The sequence below is a fragment of the Chenopodium album genome, chromosome 20 (genome assembly GCF_948465745.1).
Source record: "Chenopodium album chromosome 20, dcCheAlbu1.1, whole genome shotgun sequence".
In the NCBI taxonomy this organism is placed as follows: domain Eukaryota; kingdom Viridiplantae; phylum Streptophyta; class Magnoliopsida; order Caryophyllales; family Amaranthaceae; genus Chenopodium; species Chenopodium album.
The window spans coordinates 34,261,664-34,273,342 of NC_137853.1; positions in this window are offsets into that span (position 1 = coordinate 34,261,664).

An 11,679-nucleotide genomic window follows, 5' to 3' on the forward strand; every position below is an offset into this window, starting at 1 on the left:
TTAAGAAATACTCCGTAATATGTACTCCCTCCGTTCCATAATGATGTTCCTGATTGGAATCTTTGACTATTTTAAAAAAGAAAAAATCTTCTAAATTTCTCTTAATTTATAAGAATAAATATAGTCATGTGGGATCTAGCTTGATCGTTTTGATGAGTAGATTATTAATATCTAACTTTTGTAATTTTTGCTAGTGTGAAATTAAAGATATTTGCGGTCAAAGTTGGGTAAAAATTTGCATCGATTTATGAAACAGGAACATCATTGTGAAACGGAGGGAGTAACATGTGACAAAAAATAATGATTAAGTATTATAGTGCGTACGAAGTATTACTTAATTAATGCTCTCACCAAAAAAAAAATATATAGACATGTAATACATGTAACAAAAAAAGGTGATTGAATAGATACAGTGATAATACTTGTAGAGCTTAGATGGTTAGTTATTTAGGTTTTTCAAAAAAAAAAAAAAAATTATCGTTGTTTCATGTCATTACTCATGTGGTGCCAAGTCATAATAAAGAAAGAATGACACATGTCAATAACATGTTATCTCTTTAAACTTTAATAATATTATAGATAGATAGATTGTGTAGCTCATGTCACGATTCAAGTCCCACGCCCTACGCCCTTTACAGTGTCAACGTAGTCGTATATGGATGGTAGGTAACAATCGAGGCCAAGGGAGATGTCCGGGTGTCAAATAGCCCCTTACCCTTATAAAGCTTTATTCTGCTCTAAGGTAATATTTTTAATGAACACATATTACATTGGCGATAACATAATAGTGGGTCGATTGAGGGCCCAAATGAAGTCCAAATAGGCTCAAACTTTAAGGTTCATTGTTTTTTGGGTTAATGATCATCATGGTGGAGTGGGATTTTGGATCGGATTGGATATGGGGCCTGAATGAAATGAGCTTTCTAGGGTAATCTTGTACCTACTCTAGGTATGTGTTAGAATTGTAAAGAACTCTCCGGAATCTTGTATATAAAAGTCGTATACTTAAAATGGTGGTGTAGAACCTTCTAGGACTCAATGTGTCTAAAACCCTCCATTTGAGGAGGTTAAAAACACTTTAAAGTAGAATGTTAAAAATAAGTGTTTTTTTATCATAAATCTGATTTTAATTTGATAAACACGGAATTTACGACTTAATCATATTAAGGAGAGGATTATGCGTACAAAACGTGTTTAAACTCTTAATGAATGTCTGGCGCTAATGGCTGTCGCCTGGCGCTAAGCCTGTCGTTTGGCGCTAACCTCTGTCGTCTGGCGACAGGAGGTATATTATTCCGAATGGGACTTGATCTCTTTTCTATCAGGTTTCGGACTATTTTCTTATAAATAAGGTCCTAGACCTCGGTTTTCAAGGAACCCAGAATTCTCTAATTCTTCTCTTCTCTCTCTTAAGTAATATAGCTTATTCTTTCTCCTTCTAGCGTTTTCTCAAATACACCATACCGCATACATTAGTTCTAGACACACCTAACCAAGTTCGAAATTGCCTTCGCCCTAGACGTAAAAGGTTGATACTTTCTAAGGGTTTGGACCCCAAATCCAATTTCTAAACTCTTTTCAATTCTTTAATTTAATTGTTTGATTTTATATTTTATTGAAGTTTACTAATGCGTGTATTTTGTTATTAGAAAGTAAGTAATTTAATTGCTTATCTATTATTTCGATGTAGAAAACATGCTTAGATGGTTTTATTAATTTTTAATATCATGTTAGGATGTTTTTATTGCTTTCTAGTATCATGTTTAGGGTGCTTCCTATTCATTCTAATATCATGTTAGTACCATGTTAGGGCTAAAGCTTTGATCTTTATTGTTTAGTGACATGCTAGAGTTTGTTATTAATCTTGTTAGTATCAATTTAGGCCTGTTCACGGATCGGATATCCGATCCGAAATGTGATTTCGGATCGGATATCCGATTCATCGGATGTCAGAAATTGAAATCCGAATCTGATCCGAAAATTTCGGATATCCAATATCCGATATCCGAAATCATTCGGATCGGATATTTCGGATATCCATTATCCAATGTTTAATGAAAACTCAAAATTTTATGGTTGTATTCTTGTAATCCTGTACGGTTGTACTTGTTAATCCTGTACTTTTTTTTTTTTTTTTTTGAAAAACCTGTACAATAATTGTAGTAGTCTTTTTTGCAAATTAAATTAATTAAAAAAAACCATTAAATAAACTCCACAAACACAAGCAGAACTGCAGTAGCATACTAGCAATCTTAGTGCATTACAAATCCAACTCCTCAGATAAAAAATACAAAGCTTAATAAAGTCTCAATATTACAAAGTTTACCAAAGTCTTAATATTACATTTTACTAAATAATAAAAACAGTAGCAAAAAAAAAAAAAAAAAAAAAAAAACAGTAGCAATACTCCTCAAATGCATGCCTCAAATGTAGTCATCAACAACCAAAACCTGCTCAACCAAAGTGGACAGTTCTATACCAAAAAAAAAAAAAAAAGTTAATAGTTGTCATTTAACTCAAGGCTAAAATAAAGAAAATAAATTATACTTGAAATCATACAAAGAAAAAATATATTACCTTCTTCAATCTTCTCAAGATCTTCAATACGCTCTTCCACCACAAGTGGTTCATTTGTCATTTGCAACCAATCTTGTGCACAAATTAAAGCTTCTACCATTGTTGGTGAGAGAGAACTACGAAATGGATCAAGCACGCGACCACCGGTGCTAAATGCGGACTCCGAAGCTACGGTGGACACGGGAATGGCTAATACATCTCTAGCCATAAGAGAGACTATGGGATAGCTTTCCTCACGTTTTTTCCACCACTCTAATGCATTAAAATTCTTTCCAATGACATGTGGTTCTCTTTCATCTTCTAAGTACTTGTCTAAATCACTCTTCTTTTGAACAACACTTTGTGCACCAACATCTCTCTCAAATTCATAAACTGCCATATCATGCTCATCATAGTTTTCCAAATCTTGTGAAGACAAATCATCTAACTCAGAAGTGGTGGACTGATTTTCAGATTGTTGTGTGGCATAATGCTCATATAAAGAAGTCAAAGTCTCCTTAATCCTACCATACAACTCCCTAGCTTTATCCGAATCATATTGATCATCAATTGCCCACTTAACATAATCCAACTTACGCCTAGCATCAAGCACAACAGCAATATACAACATCAAATTGATATTATCTATATTTTCCCAATACTTATCATGCTTTGCCTTCATCCCATAAGCCATCATTTTCTCATTATGATCATGAGAATCACACCTTCTCTTAATCATTCTATTGATTGTCACAAGCTCTTGCAAGTACATATTAGAGGTAACAAATAAAGAACCAGAAAGTCTAAGAGTGGCATCATAGAAAATTTTAAGAAAAGGTATCAAAGAAGCAACACGGTCCCAATCTTCATCTTCGAGAACACCACAAGTCTTAGACAACTCGGTTCTAAATTTACCACCATCACAAGTTTCAAGCAAATCAAATGCTTTATGATAAATCAAGGCATAATCTAACATCAAGTAAGTGATGTTCCATCTAGTATCAACATCTAGACAAAGTTGACGTTTTGACTCGATTTGCTCTTGATTTACACAATTTTTAAATTTTTGCATTCTTGCCGGAGAGGATCTTACAAACCTCACACCATTACGAATTCTTTTTATTGAGTTATCTGTTTCTTTCAAACCCTCCTTCACAGTAAGATTGAGAATATGAGCTGAACAACGCATATGCACAAACCTACCATTCAAAACAGTACCATCTTTCCACCTTTGAAACCTCCTTTTTAAATATTGAAGTCCTACATCATTTGAGCTTGCATTGTCTACTGTTATGGTTAAGACTCTAGTAATGCCCCACTCAAGCAATCTTTTCTCAACTTCTTTACCAATAACTTCTCCAGAGTGACCACTAATTGGACAAAAGTTCAAAATTTTTTTATGTAATTTCCAATTCTGATCAATGAAGTGGGCTGTTAAACACATATAACTCAAATTTTGACAAGATGTCCATGTGTCGGTGGTGAGACAAATACGTGAAGAACACTTACTAAAAAAAAATTTTAGATTTTTCTTTTCATCTACATAGACACGATAACAATCCCTAGCCACAGTAATACGAGAGGGAATGAGAAAGTTTGGTTGGACAACCGACATAAAGTAACGAAAACCCTCACGCTCGGAAAACCTAAATGGCAATTCATCCATTATTATCATTCTTGCAAAAGCTTTACGACCATCATCTTGCTTAAACTTCCACAACTCTAACTTTCCTTTCTTTTCCCCCACCACATTTTCACCAACACTATCATCTCTGGTAGTTTGTTCACTTTGTAAAGAAAGACGTCTTTGTGACTTATCAATGTTGGGGGGTATTCTTTACAAATTTGAAGGTGATTTTTCATAGGAGTTGTGCCAAGTCTAGAGCTACCAGAAACATCAATTTTACAATACAAGCATTTTGATCTTTCAACCCCATTTTTATTGATTTTCTCAAAATGTTCCCAAAGCCAAGATCGTTTTTTTTTACCTTTACTTGGAGCAGCTTCTTCGTTTGGTCTTTTATTTGAATTAGGAACATCTTGAACTTCTGGTTCAGATTGTGGAGTTGGATTTTCTGGAATTTGTGTACCTTCCTCATTCAAAGGAGTGGCACTCTCACTCGTCATATCAACGGTTTCATCCATTTACCTACAATTATTCATATACAATTACAATATAAGAATCTGAATTCTCCAACAAAAACTTAAACTCACATAATTATGTTGAGTATAGCACTAAAGCAGTAACAGAAAATAAGAATTTGAACAAAAATTAACAAAGAAGCAAGAAATTCAAAAAATAAGCAACAAAAAATAAGCACGAAATTCAGAAAATAAGCAATAAAAATTCAACAAAATTAACACAAATAGCTAGAAAACTAGATGAGTAAGATGACAAATAAACTAGCAGAAAACTACAAACAATAATTTGACAAAAAATTAACACAACTAGATAGAAAAAAGTAAGATAAAAATCGATATTCCAAACAAATACTAGTAGATCGAAAATCTAACAAACAACCAATTTTCCCAACAAATAGAACAAAATTTAGATAACAAAACGAAATTCACAACACATATTAAAATAAAATTGATAGGAAAACCACCAAAAACATCAAAACAATGAATTTGAACTACATACCTTGTTTGAGGCCGAGCAAATACGAGTAGAAGGAGATCTGGGCGAGTGGAATGAAGGAGATCTGGAGCGTGGTGGTGGGGTGGGGTGGCGCCGTGGCAGTGGGGTGGGGTGGTCGTGACTCGTGGCAGCTTGAGGCCTAGAGCGGCTGAGCGTAGAGAGGGAAAAGGAAGAATTTAGGGTTTTTAGTGAGAGAAAGTGAACAAGTGAATAGGTTGTCTATTGTCTACTGAAGTACTGAGTACTGATTATTAATTTTTTTTAATAATATTTATTTTTTTTAAATAAAAATATATTTAATTTCAATATTTACCCTGTAAAATATCGGATATCAGTTCGGATATCGGATATCCGAAAATTTAGAAATCAATATCCGAAATTGTATCCGATATCCGATTTTTCGGATCGGATATCCGATCCGAAATGAAAACTCGGATCGGATATCCTAAATTCGGATCGGTTGCGGATCGGATTTTCGGATTCTCAGATAGTTTTGTACAGGCCTAAGTATCATGCCTAGGATCTTGATATTATTATTAAACTTTATTGTTAACATGATTGTTATTATTATGATTATGATGATTGCTATAATTATTGTTATGATTGTTATAATTATTATCATGTTTCTTGATGTGTATTGTTGTTATTGCTTGATCGCACCTTTTATGCAGATTTAAAAGGAATTTGTACTTGAAATCACACTAAATAAGATAATTAATAATTTGGCTTAGGCTAATGTGATTTTAATTCAAGTGATCGCCAATAATAGTTTTATCTGTGCATTAATATTCAACCAACATAGATTAAACAAGTTTAGGGTTAATCTAATGATTACATGTTAGTCAGAAAGCGCACATGAATATGAGAAGAATAAAGTAGAGGCCTATTTTAGGGCGGGTTCAATCTTTTTAGGTTGGATTCGTACCTTCATCCCCGAATATCCAGTCATGGTTTCAGACCGCTTGTAACACCCCAATAATTCTCTCTTCAAACCTGTAAGTACCCTGAACAAAATCCAAGAGAATTATTAACGTGCTACCGTCACGTGTTCAAACGTAAAGGCTATATCAGAAATTAGCAGCGGAAAAACTAAGTCAGTTAAAAGTAAATTTCAAAACCAACGAATAAAACCAAAATTAAGTGTTACATGCTGGAACCATTAAGGCCATTTTCAAAATCCAAACTAGAAGAAGTAGTATAAAAATAAAACCAGGTTAAATAAATTCAAACTTGCAAAAGAAATAAACTGCGAACAATAACCAACTCTCTAATCAAAATCCCACAACCCTGATGTGAATGCTGCATGTGTAAGAACCTGTGGTTAATAATCTGCTCCCCAATATTACAAGTGTAAAAATTGGATCGTCACAGGGTCATTGGAAGGCGAAGGCCATGACCAAAGAAAGACACAAAAAAAACGCAATCAGCAACGCTGAGTACATACAAGCTACAAAATAAAATAAAAAATCCCTAACATGCTACTAATAATCAATCATCACGCATCATTAAATTATAGACTCAACACACGACTCAACTATCAATTTTATTAAGACTTCACTAGTTGATAGTAGCTAACTCATTTTATATTATTCATTGGATTAAGCATTAGACAAGATTGTCCAACCCATGCTCCATTTGGAACATCAATAAAAGAAAAACCCCATGCCTCCTTTCGGAAACATTAATAAACATTCCAACGACCACGGGCACGACTCTGTGACCGTACTTAGTATGAGATCTCATCTAACTCCTAGTTTTGAAAAGTATTTGAAATAAGAGACTCGTAGATCAAACGGCCTCGAGAAAAGTGCACGGTTAATACCTTGTGTACCCCAACCCCTGATTGTCATTACTCCAGATGTGCACCAATCCAGAGTTTTATTGCTCATCCATCTTGCACTTTACGTGATTTATAAGTTTAGACTTAGTGATGACTCACATGCAAACAAAACAATCAATCCAATATCAATTCAATTAGGTAAAACAAGTTTCCAATTCCATTTCTTGATTTATTAGTGACAAGCAACATTTATTATTAATTCCATTAACTACCTCGATGTATAAACACCTTGAATGCATAAGGCACCCCAAAATCTTAACCTCGCCTTATAAGACTTGGATTCTTCCTTTACTCTTTCTATTTCAATAATCATGAATGAGTAATAAATAAAGGGGGTACTAAACCGCGTCTGGTATTTATCGGGTAATGCCCGTATTTTTATATGAACTCCCTTAAGTAACCCTTTCTTAAATAACTCTTCAATCTTCTCTCCCTCACTTTCACTTTCACTTTTCTCTCTCTTCACCTTAAAAATTTCATCCACAAACACCACCAATCAAACCACCACCACCGAGCAAACCACCACAATTCTGTCACCACCAAACAAAGCCACCATAATTCCGTCGCCACCAAGGGTTGCGACCGGCTACAAGGGACGATATCAATCGAAAAGGTAAGGGGGTTGGCGTAAGGTATTTGTTTTTTATGTTTTTTTTTTTATTTCAGTCGTTCCAGACGAACACTTGAAATTTTAGAATGTTCCATGGAAGGAACACCTGAAATTTTAGAATCTCCCTTGGAACATTCTAAAATTTCAGGCGTTTCCCCCTATAAAATTCTAAAATTTAAGGTGTCCCCTTGAACGCCTAAAATGTTAGAATGTTCCAAGGGTGATTCTAAAATTTCATGTGTTCCTTCTATGATTACGAAAAAAAAAAATTCATAGCACTCACCGACTCCGTATGCTCTGACGATCTTTCTAGTGGCATCATTGCTTCCTTAAACTCGTTCATTCACCGTTTGTGCTAATTGGTGTAAAACAAATATTTATAAAAAAATATATGACGATGGTTGTTCGTAGGTGATGGTTGTTTGGTGTTTGGTGGGATAACAAGTTAGAGAGTGGTTAAAGAAAGTGAAAGTGAAAGTGGAATAGGGTCAATTTTATATGGGGACATGTTATGTTAAAATACGGGCGTTACCTGGTAAATACCGGACGTGGTTTAGCAATGTCATAAATAAGTCATTCCACATATTCACATACCTTTGCCTTTAAGCACATTTTGCAAAATTAATGCATAAATAATACTTGCAAAGCAACATAGTGCACAACATACAGAAATCACAATGTATAACCAAACAATTATGTCTAGTCTTCTCTATACATGATACTAGTTTCTCGATACATCCTTAAACATGCTTCTAAAGGCAAGGTTTCGTAACTATTACGTACCTCGAGTAAACGAATTGGTATGCCACTTTACTAACTAGAGATCACCTTTTATAAAGTCCTCTCTTAAACCAAACAACAATAATTCAATCAATACCCAAGCAATTAAATTTACAGCAATACTAACTTACTTAAAAACCTTCAAAATCTAATTAAACAACACTTTAAAACCTTCCCTTTAGTTAAAATTAAAGGCTTATATATAGTTCTATAAATTTTCTTCATAAAAACCTTAAAATACACTCTTATACATGAAATTACAGTAAGTTTAAAGTTTAATAAAAATCTGAAAATTATTTAAAAACCCTTAATAATCTCCCTTTTTAATGGGTGATTAAACCCTCTTTATAAAACATCAAAAGTAGTACTTAACTATTTCCAGCACATTAGATTAATTAAAAACCTTTCAAAACTTTATCAACACATCACTTTTATACTCAATTAAAAGTCTCATAGGAAATAATCACTTCCTAAAAAAACAACCAACAATTAATATTACTAACCCAAGTAATTTCCAACAATATAGTATGATGATAAACCTCTTAAAACTTCAATAAAACATATATGTATGCTCAATTAAATTTAAACTTGATTAATTTTATTAATCAAACTCAAGGATAAAATTTTAAATATAAAAAAAAACTTCGTTAAAAATCAAAAACTGCCCGAAAATCATATTTAGAGGCTGAATTTGGCCACGAGAGGGTGGTGCTACCAAAGGTAGTGAGCCTTTCTTAAAACGTTGTTTTCACATGGAAACCACTACTTTTTTTTTTTTTTTATCAAAATCGGTTGAGTTCAGAACCTAATGGGGATTAAAACGGGATTAATATTAACAAACGAAAATCTAAAAATTAAAATACGAATTCACTTGTTCAAAATAATATGGAATTATGTTAAACTAATTAGTAATTATAATCACCAAAATTTCAAAACATCATTACTATAAAAGCCCTAAATCAATTGTTCATAAAAACCCTAAAATTATGAATTTCAATAATTAAAAACCCCGAGTTATAAAATTTACAAAATCTGAAAATTATGACATTTATAAAATATGAAATTATAAATTTTAATCATCAAAATACAATTTGATACTAATTAAATTAATTTCAAACAATAAAATCAAAACCCATAAATCAATAATTATAATTACACAAATTAATAAAACAAAGGAGAAAGAAAATAAGACTAACCTTTTTGTGTGGAAATTTTGGGGATTCATGGGGTATTGATAGGAGAGAATTGTAGGGTAGAATTAGGCCTCGTGAAAATAATGGGCCAATTAAATAAACAAATGGGTTAGGCTTTGTTTTTATGATCATGGATTGTAGGATATAGGTTCATAAAATAATTTGTGCTAAAATAATTTTTTTTTGACCCAAATTAATAATTTAAAACTTTTAAAATTAAATTACGGAAAAATACAAATAAATATTATAAATAAAATAAAATTTTATTTATAAAATACTTAAACATATGGGGGATTACATATGGAGTTAGCGATCTCATGGATCGTGAAGGGGTGTAACCTTCACCCTGTGAACGGTTTACAAGTTCTTAAACTTGTTGGCGACTCTTTTAATCTGGCTTCTTTCCCTTTGGACGCCACCATGCTTAAGTGTATGATCACAGTGGGGTTCAAGCTTGGGATGCTTGAAATATTCTCTACAAGAGAACTTAGCTTGAATTATATGTTTATTTTGATGTCGACATAGTTAAAATTGTCACAATAAGTTCTTGGAACTAAAGTGCATATTTGAGTCTTATGTACATTCATGTGCATGTGTAGAAACTAGATAGTAGGTAAATGTATAGTCATCATATTTTTTTTTAACACAAAAGGAAGCAAATATATTAACTGGGCATTGCCCTATTAATACAACTTAACATTCACAGGAGTGCGTAAAGCAAAATGCACTCTTCAAACCCCATAGTAACTAAAGTATCTTAGAACATAAGCAGTAAAGTAGTTCATAAACAAAGCAGGAGATAAATATTCAGAGTAAAAAAGACTAGGGAGCTGGTGGAGCTCGTAAAGCATTGAGATCTTCCTCATATGCAACAACGACACTAGTAATAGTGAGGAGTATGGCCCACACCCATACTCATAGTGTACTTCCCCAAGTAATGAGCCAAAGCATTAAGCTCTCTTGGGATAGTGTTGAAAATTAGGACCATTTTCTTGTTATTAAGAGCTCTGGCAACATCAATGATGACTGCAGCTAACTCATGGTCTCATGGTGCATATGATCTCCTTCCCTGTAGAGCAACCCCCTTATAGCTTGTGCAATTGTTTAATTTCCACCTCAAGATATATTGCAAAGGTATCGCTTGAGCAAAGTTAAGTCCTTCCCTTAAAGCATACAACTATGCACCCAAGGCATAGCATTGTACTTACTGTAATAGCCAAAGTACCTTTCTTCCTTTTCATTTCTGAAAACTCCTCCACCACCACTTTCATCTGGGGAAATCCAAGCACCATCTGTGTTTAGCTTAAGTCATCCACCTCTTGGTGGCCGCCAACAAGAAGGCTTGACAATTGAAGGGACTGCACCATCTAAATTATTTCATTTGCATCCTCCAGTACCCTGTAAAACAAAGGAGTTGATTTGATAATCTATCATGAATTTGTTAAAAACAGAGTTACAATGATAAACCTCAACGTTAAAAATAAATCCATTTCTCAGCTTCCAAAGATGCCATAAACCTTTGATAAATATAGACTTCCATCTTTGGAGTTTAAGAGAAGTTATACATCTACCAATCATTTTATTCTGAATTCATAAAAATGGAGTAATTGAAAGTGGGAGGTGGCTTTATCATTTGAGAAATCATCTTCCAAAGAATTCCATAAGTATGGCAATCTCTAAAAAGGTGAATGAAAGTTTCAACATTTTAACAAACACCTTGAACAGGTGGAGTCAAACCCTGGGAATTAGGAAGCAAGGAGAGAAGCAGATGGTATAATTGAGTGAACACAGTTTCACATAAACATTTTGTACTTGAAAGACACTTTAAGCTTTTAGAATGACTTCAAGCTAGAAGTAAAGGGAGAGAGAAAGGAAATGGAGTTTTAGAAAGGAAGTAGGCAATTTTGATGCATAGTTCATCGTATGTTGTTCTAAATATATATTATTATAATTGCATATGTTTGACTACAATAGTTAGTTTTTTTTTTTTTTTTTTTTTTTTTTTTTTTTTTTTTTTTTTGGGTATAAATATGTATTTCATAACATAGTAAGATGAATTTGC